Genomic DNA, 15,510 nt, shown 5'->3' with positions numbered 1-15,510 from the left:
ATCGTTGCGTGCCGTGTGTGATTATAGTCGTTAACAAGTTCCGGAAGAATAGTGACCCACTTGTAGCTTCCCTGAAGCGTGAAGCGTGACCACATGCGCGATTTCAGAGTGCGATTGAATCTTTCCACGATGCTGGCCTTGACGTCACTGAAGGTCGAGTAATGTTGAATGTTGTGTTTCCGAATAAACTTTTGGAATACGGCATTGTAAAATTCCTTCCCTTTGTCCGTGTGCAGAAACCGTGGTTGTCTACCGCCGCTTTCGCGAAAAATTGTCTTGAATGCTTCCGTGACGCATGTTCCCGTTTTCGCCTTCAAAGGTAGAGCCCATGCGAATTTCGAAAACGTGTCTATGACGGTGAGGAGGTACTTGTTGCCCTTGTTCAATTTATGTACGTTTTTTAACTTGCCGCTACTCATCTCCACAAGGTCACTTTCCCAGAGGTCATCGATTCCCTTGGTTACCACAGCCAAACGTTTGTAGTTGCGGCGTGCAGGTTTATGCAATTCTTGGACGATAGCTTGCCTAGACATTTTTATTATTTTTAGAGATTACGTTTGAAGAGAAGCACAAGCGTGATGGGATTCAAAGAGGGTGGTACTTCGCCCGTGTTTTGAATGATCAGCTTATCGCCGGCACTCACGTCGAAAACGGTGAGATCTTCGTCTTCGTGTATTTCATATATGTTGCGCGTTTCGTTCCAACGTGCCAGAGGAATATTTCCTGCTTTCTGGACACCGCGATTCGATATCAAAGTCATGGTGGGAACGCTAGCTTTTCTGCCGTGAGACCAGTACGAAAATTCGTTTATCTGAATCGTACCATCGAGGAGAAACTTGTAGTACGGATGATAAGGATGCAACATGTACAGTTTGTTACCTTCGACGAACGTGGAGATTCTCTGTTGATTGGGTACGCTGTTGATTTCGATGGCTTGCAGAGAATGCAGTTTAGCGAATTTAGTATCGATGCTAACGAGGTTGCTGTGAAGCTGACCCAGTGTATTTTGTACGGGCACCAAATGCTCGACTATGGTATCCGTTACGGTAGAAAATGACGGTTTGATTTTCACTTCCACGTTCAACTGCTTGTAGCTTTCGTTGAGTTCTTGCAACTTGGCACCGAAAGAGGCCAGTGTTGATTCCTGCGTTGATTCCAGCACTCCAACTTGATCTCTGATGTTGACCACAATGTTCTGAAGGTTCTCGACTTGATTCAATTTCGAGCTCTTCTCGGTAAGATCGTTCACGATGTTTCGCATCTCTGTAAACTGCGTGTGAAGGTCGGCGACGCTCTGCGAAGTGGGTAGCGTCGACACCAGCGAAGCAAGTTCGTCTCGAATCTGTTCCACATTCGCCGTTTCCGTTTCCAGTCGTTTCAGCATACGTGATATGTTCCTTTTCAAAGCGTGTAATTCTTTGGAGGTAGGGAGATTGGCCACTTTACTCTCGAGATCGCTCAACGAACTTTTGATGTCACTCGAATCGGATAGTGCCGTCACCGCCGTTTTCAATTTTTCCAAATCTTCGCTCGAAGGCACGCTTGTTCGTAACGATTCCAAGTCACCCTGTATGTTGTCCAGTACGTGATGAAAATGAGGAAGATTGGATTCGACGTTCAAATTTTCCAAATATTGGATCTTCTGCTGAACTGTGCTTAACGTGTCCTGAATACTCGTCAACACACTTGCTTCAGCGTGAATATTTTTAATTTCTTCGTTGATCAACTCCAGAGACGCCTGAAGCGTAGCGATGGTGGTTTGAATGTGTTCGAAATCTTGATAAGCCTCCAGTTGAATTTTTATGTTCGCGACGCTTTTACCGATGACCTGCAGTTCGTCCGACGATGGTAGGTTCGTCATTGTATCTTCCAAAGTCTGCAACTTGGATTTAATTTCTTCCAACGTGCTGGTGAATTCTTCTTGTAATTTGGAAACGACGACATGCAAGCGTTCTGCGTCTATATCGTTCACCACAGTTTGAAGTTCAGAGAAATTCTTTTCTATTGCGGAAGTTCGTTCTTCGATTTCGAGTTTCAATTTTTCCAAATCTTCATTTTTCGATTGAAATTGTTGTAATTTGGCCAAATCATTTTGAAGCGAATCCACGTTCAACTGTATATTTTGAACGCTGTCGTAAGAAGGTACGTCGACATAATTTTTTATCAGCGTTTTCAGTTCGGAATCGATTTTCAGAATAGGGTCGAGACATTGCGTTTGGAGCGTAGCGATTTCCGACTCTAAACTTTTGTTTAAGGTTTCCTGCAAAGCGATCAAATCAGTCCTCAACTTCTTAACTCGAATGTCCAACATGAGAATCTCTTCTGCATGGTCCACACGCTTGGTGTTGCCGAAAATGTCGTTAGGCATTTTTGGTTAACGGTTATTTATAATAGGATAGACGATTCGTAATTCTACGAAGAGAGGAATAAGTTTGTCGTAGTCTCCGAGGAGTTCCACGTAAAGATAATCTCCTGCAGACACATCGTACGTAATGTTAGAAAGTATCTTGTCGTGCTTCATTCGAAAAATGTTTTTGCCGGTAGAAATTTTGATTTCGCCTGTGTTCTCCGGATTCACGGTGATTTGAAGTTTCCCCTCGATCGGAATTTCATAGAAATGTAAATTGTTATTAAAAACATAAAACATCTTGCCCACATCGTTATTTATTTCCGTCCATATACTATTAAGATGTACAATTAGTAGACCATTGAGTTTAGATAATACGGAAGGTAAGAGGCTATTAGAATTTGGTGAAGGAGTGTCCATCTTGCTTTCTTTGCGAAAACCAAAGAGATTCATTGTCCTTGTTAGTTATTTTAACACATTAAGTGTTAATGAAGTCCGCTGTGTTTTTGAAGAAGAATAGCATAGGGAGGAAAAGAATGAAAGTGGGAGCCCTCGGGCGATGAAAAGTTGCAACCTGTTATTATGCTGTTAAGCCCGCTCCAAAACGAGGCTCATTAAATTCAACTCTTATTTTTCATCGCCCGAGGGCTTCCACTTTCATTCTTTTCCTCCCTATGCTATTCTTCTTCAAAAACACAGCGGACTTCATGGCTATGAGGTTACGGTTAACACGCATCACATTTATCGCTTCCATTGTAGTGCCCCCACTCTCGCGTGTGGATTTGACAATTGAGAACACGTAACTTGTTGTCCGTTGCATCCAATGCTACTTTGGTTACGCGCGTCGTGTACAAATCATGCAATTTACTTGCAATGCGATGATCGGTGCTGAGTTGCCTTTTACCATGAAAAAGGCATTCTTTGTAGTCTTGCATGCTAAATTTGCTGGTACTTATTTTTCCCACCCCCTTCGCTTTCTTGATCTCTTTTTCTTCTGTAATCTTTACACAGTACATTTTGGCACGAAGCCCCGCAAATTCGCTGATGTACTCCCCGCCAACTTCATCTTTGTATTTTCCAATCGTCATTTTGTTTTCTGCCGAATGTAAGTGATGGCCTGATGGTAAGTTGCTAAAATCAAACAGATGCTTCATCTTAGTCAGATCATGTTCGAGGCTTGGTGTTTGGATTAGAAAAATGAAGCTATCCGTGTCAATGTAACATATTTGGATGTTATCTCCATAAAAAGGTTGAAACTGATCGTAGTACGATTGGTACATGTGCAATTTTGATAGTTCAAGGACAGTGGCACCTATGGCAATCGGCTTGTTGAGCATCACTTGCTTCTTGTTCCTCTCGACGAATACTAGATTCTCGTCGAAAATAGTGAAGTTTTTGAAGTAGGGGGACGCGACGATCTTTTCAAATTTCTTTTCGTCCGTGACCAACGTTGCATCAATGTAATTACGCACGTTCTCCATCGTCTTGCCGTAGATGGCATTATTGAACAGTTTGTACAGATCCTTGTCTGCAGGCGATGTCGATTGCGCTCTGCGTCGCGTGTTCTCGGCTATGTACGGTTCGAGCCACTTGCTCTGTCGGAACTTCAATCCTCTATGAACTTTCTTCAACTGCAAGCCGTGACTTATGTAAAATTGGAGGAGTCGGTAGTGCAGAACGTAATTCTGCTTGTTCTCCATGCTTAGTATGAGTTTTGGCTCCGATCCTCCAGGTGGCTTCTTTTTGGAGGGGGCCAGGGCCAATCCATGATGTTTCTCGTGAAGTGTTTCGGGATAATCGAGATCCACTTCCAAGAAACAGCCCCATTCGTTATCTTCGCTCCAGTTGAGAAAATCCTTGCAGGAGAGTTCCTCTTCGGTCATCCACGCGTAGTTGCTGATGGGAAGACACTGGGACATGGAGTGGCCGTACAGGTTGTTGACATCCCAGTAGACGATGTAGGTGTTGGGCTTCGATGCATCGTAACCAGGCGTATGAGGATTGTTTGCCCGAGCATGGCGTCGGGGACATTGGACGATGCCACCGCGTATCGCACTCTCCATGAAAGCATACTGTTCCTTCTCTGCGATGAGGCCCAGTTCCACCTTGGTGTATTTCATCATCGATTCCCAAGTCAATCCCGGCGTGGTGAAGAAATACGCAGGATCCAACTTGTATATCGTGATGCATCTCTTACGAAACGATTCGAAAATATCCATCAGAAGTGTCACGTCCAATTTCAGATAAAGATCGTGATAATCGCGAAAAGTTTGGCAATTGAATGCCGTCCATACACTACGAGCGTGTTCGTAGTCCTCTTCGGAACAGACGTCCTCCGTGAGAGAAGAATAAAATACCTCCCGGGGTGGAAGTTCCGTCTCGTCAAATTTGTCAAAATTGTTGACATACTCGTAGGGGTAGACGCCCTTGCGACGCAACAGATTCAAATTCTCATCTCTCCCCGAAAAACACATTTGCTTGGTGGCCACAAGATCTTCGTCGCCAAGTTGAGATGCAAGGCTTGCGAGGCTGGAGGACAGGAAATTGTAAGAGTCCAGGATTCGCACTTCCACACTTTTTTCTTCTTCGAGAGGGATCCACACTCTCACTGTAATATACTTCTCGCTCGTTCTCGGAATGATGCTGATTCGAGAAGTTATGTTGTGGAGCTCTTTGACGAAGAGATGTGTGTCGTACTTCTCCGTGTAGTGCAGAAACACGGCAACAAAATGCGACTCCTTAATTTTAAGATTGCACGAATTACAGATGGTGCTTAGAAATAATCCATTCTGGTGGTTATGGTGGACGACCTTGTAATTTTCGGGGGTGAAAGCCTGGTTACACTCCTCGCATCTTGTCGCCGCGTCATGTCTCTGTTGTTGTTCTGTTGTGAGGGCAGGTGGAGAAACGTAAGAGCCTTTCAGGCTGGGTGCAAGTTTTCTCGCACATTCCGCTATCTTCTCAACAAAATGTTTTGCCGCATCGGGTCCGCAATACAAGATGACATCATTCAATTTTTCTCCGTAGATGGAGAAACTGCAAGGCTCGTGGTGAAAAATTTGGGTCGTGCTTGAGGTAGAGGGATCAGGGTCGCAAGACGTCATGGGAACTTGGAAGCTTTCAAAGTCGGCATAAAGGACGACGGGATGGTGGAGAAGAGCCTGGTGTTTCTGAAATTTCATCTTGGTTCCGGGTTCCGGCATGACATCTTCGGGTTCTGCATTCACGGAGCCAAAACACTTGTGCTGTTCTTTCATCTTCTTACCCCCGCGAAAAATTCTCAAACACCGATCGCAAATTTCGATCTTATCGTGATGCTTGCTGATCTGTCTTCCTACTAATCCTGAGAAATTCCGAATTAAACTGTAACGGCCATCTACAAGCAAGAGTCGAATTACATTATTCTGGGTTCTAGCAGGTCTTAAGACACGAATATTGCCGGAATCGTCAACCCCAAAGACAGAAATATCGATATCTTCTCCTTTTTCCTCTCTATAGTTTTTTAAAATTTGATTGATCTTATTCAGGGGCACAGGATAGGAAATTCCTCTCATCATATTCTCGTATCTTCCCTCGTATCCTCTGTAATTGGACAGACGTTCGGGGTGAACATTATTAGCTGGGTGTAATGCGGCGATGACAGACCATAGGAAACTCTTCTGATCATTACTTTGTATGTTTAACACTGCATTTTGCTTTTTTTGTTTTTTTGTTTTTTTTTTGAGCGCCGCGTAATGGTTTGAAATTGCAGACTCTAAGTTCTAACATGTGGCTGCGACCGCAAAGACTCCACCCACTTCCTCTACCTTCAAACTCTTCTTGTTTTTGTGTCAAGTGCTCAAATAGCCGTGTCACTATCTCGTCAAGATTCTCGTTATTGTCATCGTGTAAGCTTTCACACCCTACGTAAAAGCTAAAAGTACTTGACTCGGACGAGACAACTTTCTCATACAGCAAGGTCAAGACGAGATGAATTTTAATTGCAACATTGACGAGGCAATCACGTAATTTATTGACTACCAGAGATTTCACGTTGTCGAGGAAGATGCTCGAGTCATACTTTTCATCGCTTCCAGATTTATAGGTCATGATGCGTGCACTTTTATTCAAAGCACCGCATTCATGCCCATCAGTGCGAGATTTCTTTGCCGGCGGGACTACAACATCATGATCCGGTCGACGACATTTTTTCAAATGCCTGGCAATATTACGTTTAGAAATTAATATTCCGCAGTTGCGACATGCCACTTTAACGCAAAGACCGGAGGGACCTGGTTGCGGTTCCATTTTTTCTCCCTGTTATTTATATATATACAGAGAAATTTTTTTGGGGGGGTTGTGGTGGTGGTAGTGGAAAGCGCACTGAAACAGAAGAAAAAAAAATTGAAAAAATGCTCGACATTTTTTCCTTCCACATATATATTAGACGCAAACAGTATGTATGTATGTATGTATGTGTGCACTGTTGTAGGAGGTTAAAAATATGGGACATGTAAGTGTGTGTCAATTTTTTATGGCTCCTCTGAATATGTGTGTGTCAGACGCAAAACAAAAATATTAATATATCATGAAAATAAAAACTTACCTTTCAAGAGAGGTGGAGAGAAACTTCAAAATAAAAACTTGTAGCTCACTAAAACTTCCACGATGATATATATGTATACTGCCAGATAAACAATTAAAAATACTGAACTGCCACGATTGACGTTCACCTTTCAAGAGAGATAGAGAGACTTCAAAATAAAACTTGTAGCTCACTAAAACTTCCACGATGATATATGATATATGTATACTGCCAGACAAACAAATTAAAAAATACTGAACTGCCACGATTGACGTTCACTATGATAATAATGTACAAAAGAAGAAACTGGTACGTTATATAGGAACTCCTTTTTTTTTCTCCTTCTCTCCTTCCTACTCCACGCAACTCTCTTTGGTGAAAACACAATGAGCGCTATAGTCAATATTCTAGCAAATAAAACCCTTGTTGACTGATTCATTTATTCATGCTATATTTTTTTTCAACAAAAAACTTTTGTGATGCGCACAATATCCTGTGGGGGACAAATAACAATAAACAGGATGTTGATAGTTCCACCCATGTATGTATTGTCGATCATTTCCCCCTCGCCTCTATTCTACGCCCCGTCAGGGTATGGTGTGTGAAACAGACGATTCCCAGCACAAAACTCAAAAAGCGGAAGATGCTGCTGTGTTTGTTTCCGTCATATTCCCCTCTGATTCTATTGTTATCGGGTATGTGATGGGTTTTTATTCAGGACCGTGGGAAAGCTGAAAAAAAATAGAATCTCTTCGGGCGAAAGAGGATGCAAGGTGAATGGGTTTGGGGAGGGGTTGCTGTGGATAGTTTGTTCCGTGATGAAAATGTTACATTGGGCGACGAAACACAATTGCTCCACAGTGGGACAGGAAAAATTCTACCGAGCGTCGCTATCCACGCGAACATTAGAAATTGCCTGAATGCCTTGGGGGCTTGGCATAGGATTATCGATTTTTGTTTTTAGAGAATAATTTATGTAAGATTCTAGCATCGAGAATAAACAATATTGATTAAATTTTTGACAACATTCACAGTACAAATCTAAACTCGTGATGATTTCGTCGCCACCATGCACCCCCCGGCGAGGTTATAGGGGCCAGGCATTCTAAAAAACAACAATTATTATTTGTTTGTTTGTTTGTGTTACAATATATAAGCGCGCGCACGTATGTGTGTGGCACATCGTTCCCTCCCCGAGAGAGAGGTTTACGTAGGTCGCAATACATAAACATTTGGTCCCGGACTTGGAAAATTACGATAAAATACACTCATCTTTCAAAAATAAAAAAATAAGAGGAGAGGTTTACGAGGGTCACGATATATATAAACATTTGGCTCCGGACTTGGAAAATTACGATAAGGTGCACTCATTTTTTCAAAATGAGAAGATGAGAAGATGAGAAGAGAGGTTTACGTAGGTCGCAATACATAAACATTTGGTCCCGGACTTGGAAAATTACGATAAAATACACTCATCTTTCAAAAATAAGAGAATAAGAGAATAAGAAAATGAGAAGATGAGAGCGCGCGCGTGTGTATATGCCACATCTTTCCCCCCCGAGAGAAAAGTTTACGAAGATCACTATATATAAACATTTGGCCCCCTTGATTCCAGCACTCCAACTTCATCTCTAATGTTGACGACAATATTCTAAAAGTAGAGAGAATAAGAAAATAAGAAAATGAGAGGATGAGAAAATAAGAGGATAAGAAGAGAGGTTTACGAAGATCACGATCTACAAACATTTGGTCCTTAAAAGATGAGAAGATGAGAAGATAAGAAAATAAGAAAATAAGAAGATGAGAAGATGAGAAAATAAGAAGATGAGAAGATGAGAAAATGAGAAAATGAGAAAATAAGAAAATGAGAAGATCAGAAGAGGAGAGGAGGAGAAGAGGAGGGCTCCTCTTTCACTCATCACTGCCTTTTTGCACCCGTGAAACGTCGTCAGCATAATAAATGAGGCGCGGAACGGGGAGAGAAAGTGAGTTTTTCAACTTTTTGTGGTCGTTTAGTCAAGAAATCAGAGTTGTCGTCAGAAGTACATATTGACACTACTTCCATGGAAAATTATGGTGACTATATTGAGAAATGAAGTAAACATGTACGTGTTTGTAATCACTAATACAGTGTTGCGACACTTGTTTCCTTCTTTGATTCAATCAACCGGCCCTTATTTTTTAAATGCGCCTCGTATATCCGTCGTTCTGAGAATAGAACCTGGGTCTCCTGACATCCAACCAACTGGACCACATCGGCTCATGCAAAAACGATATAGATTTTGGAAAATATAACTGAAAATTCATATCCTTACTTGTAGTGCAGCGATAAATTTGGATCCAAGATGGACGCTACCTGTTTGCAAGGGATGTAAGACCCACTTCCTTAGTCACATAGCATGCATCACGAATTCAAGCCGACATGCAGGAACGAGGCCATAATACCATAATGTAATGTAAGCTAAACCCATCTGGTCCTGAAGGGAAGTTCGGTTCAAAGGAAAGGAAAGTGTTGGGGAGAAGTCACTTGCGCATCACGTAATTTCACACTTCGGGCACGTTGATCGCCATCAGAGCAGATGTCCAAAAAAGAGGGAGCCTGTCTCCTCATCCGCTATTGAAGGAGGGGAGGAAAGTTATCTTAGGGAAAGGCAAAAGTTTCTCGTAATGCAATTTCTACCAGCTTCGGAAAGGAACCAGCCTACCCCCCTTCCACGAGCAAGAGATTCCCGATCAGCGTCGCCGCCAGAATGACGCAACAACTTCTCCACCATGTTGTTTGTTATCCCGCAGGCATTTCGCATTCTCGCAACGCCAGGACACGGGAAAGCCCTTCTGCCCCCTTCCCCCCGCACTCTTTCTTAAGTGGAAAGTTCTCTGTGGATTGAGCACAAGGGGGGGGGGTGGAGATGCGAGGGCAGGAGTGCAGGAGGTCAACTAATCCGTACGCAGGTCACTTGTGCCATAGAGAAGCCTACGTAGTCTAACCTACGTTGCAAAGATAACTTAGTTTCGAAACGTACAGTCATCGGCAATAAAAATGCGACACCAAGATCCTGACGCACTGACTTCCTAGCAAGGCGTTATGCGTGTTGCCTAACTCTAAGGCGATAAGTGAATTTTAGTAGCAAATTTTCAACGACAACTTCTCCCACCGAAGTAGAGTTAGGCAACACGCAAAACGCCTTGCTGGCAAGCCAGTGTGCCAGGATCTTGTGTCGCATTTTTATTACCGGTGACTGTACATAAAACACACACAACCACAAACACATGTGTGGGACGTGAACGGTGACATACCTTAGAATAATAATGGAAGTTATAGTAAACCATAAAAAAGTATATAACTAATTTGAGGAGCTGAAGTGATAACACTATGAACCGATACCACTTTGAACCGATACCACTTTGAAGCAATATCACTTTGAACCGATATCACTATGAACCGATACTACTTTGAAGCGATACCACTTTGAACCGATACCATTTTGAAGCGATACCACTTTGAACCGATACCACTTTGAAGCGATACCACTTTGAACCGATACCACTTTGAACGTATACCACTCTGAACCGTTACCACTTTGAAGCGATACCACTTTGAACCGATACCACTTTAAAGCTATACCACTTTGAACCGATACCACTTTGGACCGATACCACTTTGAAGCGATACCACTTTGAAGCGATACCACTTTGAACCGTTACCACTTTGGACCGATACCAGTTTGAACCGATACCACTTTGAAGCGATACCACTTTGAACCGATACCACTGTAAAGCTATACCACTTTGAACCGATACCACTTTGAAGCGATACCACTTTGGACCTATACAACTTTGAACCGATACAACTTTGAAGCGATACCACTTTGAACCGATACCACTTTGAAGCGATACCACTTTGAACCGATACCACTTTGAAGCGATACCACTTTGAACCGGCACCACTTTTAAGCGATACCACTTTGAACCGATACCATTTTGAACCGATACCCATACCGATGCCGATATAGTTATCGATTCCCACAGATACCGATGCTTGAAAATTGTAATAATTAAAAATTGTTCAATTGTTGATTAACATTGCATCAATTATCCAGAGTTTTGCTACGAAATATTAACAAATTACACCAGAATATAAAAATGCCTGTTATGTAATCACAAAATATTTTTTCAAAGAAAAATCAAAGAAAACTTCAGCCGACGCCAGGGATCCCGGGTTCGAATCCCGGCCTGGGCATGGATGTTTGTGAGTGTCCATTCATCAATTTCATCACATCATCACTCATCCTCATCTTCGCAATTAACCAAAAGTGAAACAAAAGCGAAGTAAAATAAAGCAAATCAATCAATAAATCAAGGAAAACTTCGAATTTTGCATAACTTCTAGGATAATTACACTCCGCGAAAGTGTTCAGTGGCATTTTTGCAGACCTTGCGATTTTTCTGCTTCTTTTTGCTAATCACAACAATGAGAGTGAGCGATGATTAGATATCAATGTAGGGATGAATAACACCCATGCTCAGCGCGGGATTCGAACCCTGAAACTTCGTTGGCGAGATCAGAAATCTACCACAGAGGTGTGAGAATTGTGCAAGAAATAGTACTTCTCGCCAGACATTTTTTTTTACTACAAACTACTAATAATAAAATATTTTTCTATTGCCAATTTATTACTATTATTTCCTTGAGAAGATACTTCTCTCTCAGTGCAACAGAGTAGAGAAAATCTGGAACAACTTTATTTCTTTCACATTTATACCGATGTTATACAGATAATTATAGTTATTCAATATTGTTATTAACTTCTATACTCCTTATTGAAGATAGAAATCTTTGAATGTCAGGGGAAAATTTGGTTTGAGTTTCTATTTAAGTCGACTGTATGCACAGATAAGCTAATCGGGACTGGACATACAGTTTTAAAGTGGGATTCGAATCAGTGTGTGTCTCCACCGAGAATCGAACTCAGGACGACTTGATTACAAGGCAACGACGTTAGGACTACGCCACCGGGGAGGCCACAAGGGTCTCAATCAATTGCGCTCTCAGGGAGGGGCCAGGGGGCGCAATTGCCCCCCCCCTGAGATTTCTGGAAAGAGATAATGTAATTCGAATTGTGACGTTATAGAGATATTTTATAACAAAAAAATGTTGTTTTCTGTGCCGTAAGTTACAGCAGCAACTATTGTTATTATTATCATTATTATTATTATTTGATGTAGGGTTACATTTAAGCTTACAGTATTTTTACCCTGATCATGTAACTATAAAATACAGCTTTTGTCGGTATACAGTTATGCAAATTGTATATAGATACACAGAATATAGAAATAACAAATGTATGTAATTAAAAAAAATCAAAAGTTGAAGTATTATTAGATAACAAAAATAATGGCTACAATAAAAGCAGTAATAAGAGCAATAATAATAATAATAATAAGGTATAATAATAATAATAATAATAATAATAATAATACTAATAATAATAATAAATGTTTCTATGACCCTGCCCCTCTCAAAAAAAATTCCTGCTGGAGCCTTTTGTCTCAACTATTCGATATAACGTGGAATAGTAAAAGTAATACTAAATATTACTATAAAATACTATTAATAAATATTTTGTTGCTATTTCTTATTATTATTCTTTGGAAAAGAGACTTCTCCACAGTACACCCGACTAGTGAATATCCGGAACAATTGTTTCCATTTCTTTCACATTTATGCCAATGGTAATCATATTAATTTATTCATATTCATTCAACATTATCTCAGGAAAAAGTTTTGAAAGCCAGGAGGAAATTGTAATCATAAAGCTTACGTTACCTGTGGGAATTTTGAATACACGTAGAATCATTTATTCATTGGATAAAATGGAACGATATGTAATCAAAAGTTCTGACCTGGTCCAATATTTCGAGGTAACATATTTTGTCTTGTGCTACAGGTATCGTGTTAGCATAATGAAACTTAAAAGACAATTGTATCTTTGCGATTCAATTATGTTTTGGTAAGCCCCACACTCAAGCCTTCTTATTTTTTTTTTCCTCCAGACGTCCGAGGTTTCTTTCAAAAGTGGGGAAATGAACTCGCGATTGGCAATTTCAGAAGGACTCTCAGTCCTCAATCCGTGGAAAACATCCTTCGATGGATCCAAAGTTGCAGAGTTTTTCTTTTTCGGAATTTGTTCCGTCGTTTCCCCTTCGCCCGCAACCCCCTCCTCCCAAAGTCCTTCGCAGTCCTGTCGTCTTGTCCTTCCGCCCACCCTTGAAAGCCGAGGCTATTACCAAATTGAAGGCGGGGGGTTTCCAGCTGGGGGAGGGGGCGAAGAAAAGCTGTTTTCGGGGCGTGAAATAAACTTTGGACAATTTGAAACAGAAGGCGCAGATAGTAGATACTTTGGAGGGGCAGCGAAGAGGGGGGGATGATGCTATGTAGCCAAGAGGTCAAGATGTCTTGCCGGAGATTTTTCGCCGAGTTGGATCCAACCGCTTATTACCCTCATGGACCTATTGGTACGACCACTAAGATGAGGCAGGAGAAGATGGGAGACAATATCATGAGAGAAAAAAGAGATTTTTTCTTTCATCTTCCGCAGCATCTTTGAGCTCGCTAAGTTTTAACCCCCGCGAAAAAAAATCGGTTACCTTGTCACGGTCCACTTCCCAAGGGTGTTGATAGCGTGAAGATGACGCAGGCAGAGCCCCGCCTCTTGAATTCTAAATGCGAGGATGGGGGCTATCGGGAGTCAACAACATGCCCGCCCCTTTGTCTGCGGGCCCCCTCCCTTTCTAGACCCCTCCGAGATCAACAGGCAACGGAGATGAAATCTACGAACACATGGATATTCAACTGATTGCAATCAACTCATCGTCTCGCTCCGAAATGGAAGCGTAAAAGCGGATCTTCTGGTCACATATATTTCAACATCACTGGAGAATTCAGATGTTTTCGCTTGTCTTGTGGAAATCAGAAGAAACGTGCTGAGGACCTCAACTGCTTTGCCATCGCAATGTCACATGTGTACTTCTAAAAACATTTTGCACAATTTTTAGGAAAAGAAAAATTAATATCGCTCGAAAACTTCAATCCTAAACTTTCACATGTAATGCTGAGACGTAGATCACCATTTAAGTTAACAATGATAAGTTTTTCTTCCCATTCAGAACCATAAATCACCATTTAATAAACAACAACACAATTCTGTATTTTATATCCACGTCTCTGAACCATATGTAAGATTCACTACATAACACAATTCAGTATTTTATATACATGTTTTTGTGTTATATAAAAAACCTCTATATCAACATTGTTCAATATTTTATATCTATGCTAGAAGACTATGCATCATCATTGTTCAGAATTGTATTATATATCCATCTTTTCGAGTCATACAATTTTATGTACATGTTTCCGGGTCATATAAACGCCCTACGTCAACACTTTTCAGTATTTTGTACACACGTTTTTGTATTATACGAGGAGGCGTCAAATTAAGACAACCTTAAATGTGTCATAGAATGACTGTTGCGACAATCAACGACTTGCATTTTGAGTGCCTACATCATCCTCCTTACTCCCCAGATTTGGCCCCAAGTGATTACCACTTGGTTGTACCACTTAAAGAGGATCTAGGAGGACGTTCTGATGACGAGGTCAAAGAGACGGTGCACACGTGGTTACGCAACTAACCAAAATACTTTTTTTTTCCAGGGCATACAAGCACTTTTAAAACGATGGGAAACTTGCATTCAACGTGGAGGGGATTATGTAGAAAAATGATAACCATTTGTTTCACTTCCACTGAATATATGTATTTTTAATGCACTTTTAAGGTTTTTGGGACACAGACTCAACATCACATTTTTATATTAAGAACAATGATGGGGAAAATGCTGGACAAAAATAAAAGAATATACTTAGCATTTCTAGACTTGAAATCGGCATTTGACTCGGTACCTAGAAAATATCTATGGGAGGCATTAGAAATTAAGGAAGTACCTAAGGAACTTATTAAAGCAATAAGAAGCGTATATAAGGATGTAAAAGGAATAGTAATAATAGAAGGAAACGAGTCTAAGGAATTTCAAATAGAAAAAGGAATTAAACAGGGAGATAGTCTCAGTCCTTTACTTTTCATTAATGTAATGGATGAAATAACTAAAATTTGCAAAAGAAGAACCCCAAGAGTACAAATAGGCTATTGGAATATGAGAGTAGTACAACTGCAAGTACTGCTATATGCTGATGATATAGTCTTAATTTCTAGCAGTGAAGAGAATTTACAGAGGAGCGTAATAGAGTGGGGAGAAGAACTTGCGAGAAAAGGGATGAAGATTAATATTAAGAAAAGTAAAGTTATGCAGGTGGCAAAAGGAGAAAAAGATCATGAAATAGCAATTAGATATGGAAACGAGAACTTGGAAGAAGTAGATGAATATGAATATTTAGGAACCATCATAACAAGTGATGGTAGGTGTGATGAAGAAATCCTAAATAGGAAAAGAAAAGCAAATACAGTATATTATCAGTTCAGTAAAACAATAATGGGAAAGAAAGAAGTGGCAGTAAAGATAAAAATGCAGCTATACAAAT

This window comes from Lepisma saccharinum, chromosome 3 (assembly GCF_977018435.1).
Source record: "Lepisma saccharinum chromosome 3, izLepSacc3.1, whole genome shotgun sequence".
NCBI lineage: Eukaryota > Metazoa > Arthropoda > Insecta > Zygentoma > Lepismatidae > Lepisma > Lepisma saccharinum.
Note: the sequence above shows the minus strand (reverse complement) of the source record.